The sequence below is a fragment of the Solanum verrucosum genome, unplaced genomic scaffold (genome assembly GCF_900185275.1).
Source record: "Solanum verrucosum unplaced genomic scaffold, falcon-dt-bn FXZP01000232.1, whole genome shotgun sequence".
Lineage (NCBI taxonomy): Eukaryota > Viridiplantae > Streptophyta > Magnoliopsida > Solanales > Solanaceae > Solanum > Solanum verrucosum.
In genome coordinates this window covers 315,102-320,240 of record NW_026020017.1, presented here as the reverse complement: position 1 = coordinate 320,240, position 5,139 = coordinate 315,102, and the positions used below count along the sequence as shown (strand labels likewise).

At 28.4% G+C, this 5,139-nt stretch overlaps 1 pseudogene; it reads left to right on the top strand.

Annotated features, from left to right (window-relative positions):
* Positions 1 to 721: 721 nt before the first annotated feature.
* LOC125821000 (putative late blight resistance protein homolog R1C-3) lies at positions 722 to 3,080 on the top strand (annotated as a pseudogene).
* Positions 3,081 to 5,139: the final 2,059 nt, after the last annotated feature.

The following is a 5,139-nucleotide window of genomic DNA, read 5'->3' as shown; positions in this document are numbered from 1 at the left end:
AACTAATGACAAAACTACCCTCTAATATACCATGGATTTCTAGGTATTAGCAATGCAATGGTTTTAATGCATGCATTAGATTAACTAATGACAAAACTACCCTCTAATAATAATAATTATTATAATAATTATAAAAATAATAATAATTATAATAATAATAATATAATAATAATAATTATAATAATAATTATAATTATAATTATAATAATTATAATTATTATAATAATAATAATTATTATTATTATTATTATTATTTTTTTATTTTTTTTTGTAAAAGAATGTGGGGGTATTTTTGTAAACAAATATTTTTTTAATAGTCTTTATACAAGGCTTGCTATTTCCAATACATTAAACCAAACAATGTATAAGAAATAATACAAGCATAACTAATGCAAGCATTTCTAATGCATGCATTACTAATACATCATATTCAACATTATTCTTATACACTTTACCAAACGACCCCTTAGTGTTTTTAAAATTAACAACTGTCCGTCATTATTACACCTACTCACTCACCAATCATTTTAAATAAACAATACTGGCAATGACTTACTTTATTTTAGTAAAAGTCAAAATAATTTATTGATAACCACTAACAAGTAACATGGTGTTTGGAAATTAATTAAAGTATGTTATACAACAAGATTCTTTTTTATAAATACAAAAGAGTAGTACAATATTTGATATCTTGATTCTTAAATTACATCCTCTCTACTTGATGGAAGCTTATACTGCTGTAATTTCTCTTCTTAGAACTCTTGATCAACCATATATTTCACAACTTTTTCATGATCACACTGCTGAAACGCTCGATTCTCTTCGTGTTACAGCTGAATATTTCCAACAACTTCTTGAAAAAACTAGCAATGAAAAAATCAAATATTTGGAGGAAGAAATTAGAGTTGTTGCTAGTGAGGCAGAGGATGTTGTTGAAATGAAAATTTCTAAAAAAGTTTATGATTATCTCCAATCAGGTATCACTTTGACATTTTTGTTTGGGTTACAATATCTCAAGAATTTCAATATAGAAATGTATTATTAGAAGTTCTAAATTGCATTCCAAACCAAAATGCACAAGTTTATGTTAAGTTGAAAGATAATGAATTAGCTGATCTGGTGCAAAAGAACCTAAAGGGTCCAAGATACCTTGTTGTTGTTGATGATATTTGGAGTAGAGATGTTTGGGATAGTATATCACAAATATTTCCTAATCGCAACAATGGGAGTCGAATCTTATTGACTACTAGGGAAACAGAGGTAGCGATGTATGCAAATACTAGTACCCCTCATGAGATGAACCTCTTGGATTTAGATAACAGTTGGAAGTTACTTTGTAATAAGGTGTTTGGACTAGAACGCGATCATCCTATTGTGTTGGAAAAAATTGGAAAAAAAATAGTGGAAAAATGCCAAGGACTTCCCTTAATAATTTCAGTGATTGCAGGGCATCTCTCTAAAACGGCCAAGACGTTAAAAAGTTGGGAGTATGTTGCCCAAACTTTAAGTGAAATCATTGCTAGCCATCCAAATAAATGCTTAGGAGTGCTCGGTTTGAGTTACCATCACTTGCCTAATCGAATCAAACCATGCTTTCTTTCTATGGGTAATTTCCCAGAGGATTTTCAAGTTAATACTTGGAGATTAACCCAATTATGGATCGCAGAAGGTTTCATAAGGGCACCTGCTGGAAGTCGTAAATGCTTGGAGGAAGTGGAAAAATGTTATTTGGAGGATCTTATCAGCAGGAACTTGATAATGGCTAGAAAAAGGAGATTCAATGGTGAGGTTAAAGTATGCGGAATACATGATCTGCTACGTGAGTTCTGTTTCATAGAAGCTGAAATGACAAAGTTTATGCATGTTGTGAGAACTCCATTTTCACCAACACAAAAGCCTAATGTTCGTCGTTTCAGTATTCAAAAGGCATTTTTAGATGAATATGCTTATAAGCAATTACCTCCTGTTGCCAGATCTATGTGCTACCTTTTGAACCCCGGATTAAGCTTCTCAGGATATTGCCCATCTACCGTCATGATCCTATAATTAATACATGGATTTTTCTCTCGTTTCAACCTTCTCAGGGTATTAGCCATCTTCAATACAAATTCCACTTGTGATTACAAAGTAATTTCATTTGAGATATCTCCAAATTCGATGTTTTGGCAATATTCATGAATCAATCTCAGAGTTTCAGAATTTGCAAACTCTAATTTGTGATGGTCATTCTTTAGATATAACTTTACATGAGAAGATATGGATGATGAAGATTTGAGGTATATACGTTTAGTTATTTACCAAGTCCTAGAATAGATAACAAGATGCCAAATCTAGAGGAATTATTCAGTAGTTGTTACTCTAGTTGTACAAATGAAGTCTTTTCTAGCATTCCCAATCTAAAGAGATTGACCATTCGTGTACCTTTGAGTGTCGGAGACAATATTCCTTCTCAGCTCATCGATATGTCCAGCTTGAGAAAACTCGAGTCAATCAAGTTTAACTGGATACTTCCTTTCAAAAACCCCATCAACATATTTGCTTTTACAACATCACTTAGGACGTTGTCTTTAACTGATTGTGCTAATTTTATTTGGAAAGACATATCATCAACTTTTATCATGTTACCAAATCTTGAAGAGCTCAAACTTAAAAGTTGTCGAGCCGAAGATGATGTATGGAGATTGAGTGATAAAGGCATTTTCAAAAGCTTGAAGTTGTTGTTACTGAAATACCCAAATCTAAAACGTCTCATTCTCAAGAATTGCAACAACCTGCAAGAAATTCCAACAGATTTTGGGGAAATTTGTACTTTACAATCGATTGAGTTACATAATTGCAGCACTTCTGCTGATGAGTCTGCCATAAATATTGTACAAGAACAAGAGGAAATGGGAAATAATATCATTAAGGTCTACATCAGCCTACGGTAAGTTTTAAATGATAAATAAACCAAGAATAAGATTCCTTATTAGTTTAGGATTTGTTAGTTTATCCTCTTGCATTTATTGACCAACAAGTTTATAAATGTCAGGTACAATGGTGAACTTTCTGGTGGACAATGTATTGCAGCTATTAAGTGAAAATGTGTCGTTAATAAAAGCCGGAGATGTCGAATTCAATAATTTATTTCTATTATATAGAAGAGTGAAGACGACCAGGACGATCAAGGGTACTTTTGTCAATTTAAAAAAATTTCAAGCTTAACTTAATTGTACATTTTGCATTGAGAGTATTGAACATTCCAAAAAAATCAGCCAAAAGTTATGTAATTCCCACTTTATCCACCATTAAGTTGTTGATTTCCATTGTCACACGTGTACAACACATTGGGAGGAGTAAAAGAAATTAATGCAAAGTTAAAACATGAACCCCATTTTTGACTCACTTCAAAAGTCTATGCATTCAAGACCACACATTTTTTTTTAAAATAATAATTAATTTGAGTTTATTAAATCAATTTATATTTCATTAACACCTTTACTTTTTGCACTAAAATAAATATAAAAAGAAACAAACATGATTTAAAATGTATTAAAAAATAAAAATATTTACATAAAAATAAAAATTAATAAATAAAATGGATAGATAAATTAAATGAAATTAAAGTAAACTAAGAAACTAACTAAATTTTTAAATAAATAGTTTTAAAATTTTGCGAATCAAATATTAAAGAGAAATAATAAGTATTTTTCGTGTTCAATTTACGTACATTAATGATAAGAATATTTTGATAATAGAATATTTTAAATTTTAAGATTAATCAGATTGTTTACTTTATTTACTTAATATTGTTATTCTTTTGTTTGAAATAGGAAGTTAAGAATCGGAACACATGAAAAATCAATACATTAATTAGAGAAGTAAAATAAATTTAAGTAGATTAATATTTAGAAAGAGATGACAAAAATAGCAAATGATTAATAGTAATTTTAAAAATTATGAATAAATTTTGGAATAAGATAAAATATGTGGATGAGGAAATCAATACGATATGTAATGATCTATGTATTAAAATATCATGCTAATTTAACATTTAATTCTAAATAGATTTTTTTAAAACAGAGAAAATGCATTTATGTTTTCAGATTGTTTGAAATTTTTTCACTAAACTGATAAAAATAACAAAAATACTTGTTCCTATAAGTTATTGTGCATGAAAAAAGAGAACCAAAAACACATTTGTATCATGCTAAAAAAATATGTTCATTAAGACAAATTATGCATATATAGAACTTCATGTAATAGTGAAACATGCTTCTTAGTTCTAATTTTTATGCATGAGTGCTAAATAAAAAATATTAATCTCTCTGTTTCAATGTGTTTGTTCTATATTGACTTGGCATGAAGTTTAAGAAATTAAGGAAGATTTTTGAATCTTGTAATTTTAAATTTTAAATATGTGAAATATAGTAAATGTCTTTTAATCTTGTGATCTTAAATATGTTATGTGGAGTTGGAACTAAGAAAAGAAATGGGACATTACTTTTTAGTAGATTATAAAGAAAAATTCGACAAATTAATTGAAATGAATAGGATAGATTTCAAGATGATAATACATAATGATTCATGATTTTTATATAAGATATAATCCAATCTAACAGACAAATTAACTCTGAATCCTACTAAATTTGTGTCTTATAGTAATATAAATAAATAAATTGAATATTATACTTCAGAGTTTTACAACTTAAAAAATGAATCTACCCATCGCTATATCAATTATACTTTAAAATATTATTGGGTTGATTTAATTTAATATTTTTATTCAGTATTCGATATTTATATTGGAGTTGCCCATTCGGATATAGAGCTCTCTATTAAGAATTTTTTTCATATCCAAAACTCAAAATTAAGATATTTAATTAAGGAAGGAGAAACACCATTCAATGCACTATATTCTTTGATGGTTATTTTTTGATATTTTTTAATTCTAAATTTTTTACTAGGATCAATATTAATTAATGTTGATCAGAATGCTATAGAAATACCTTTTAATATTTGTCAAATAATAATTAATAATTGATTATATTGGGCCCGTATCACGGGCCTTAAGAATCTAGTATATTGAAAGAAGTGCGATGTCTTAAAGAGTTCGTTGACGATGCATGGAAATACCACAGCGATAGCAAGCAATGGGAT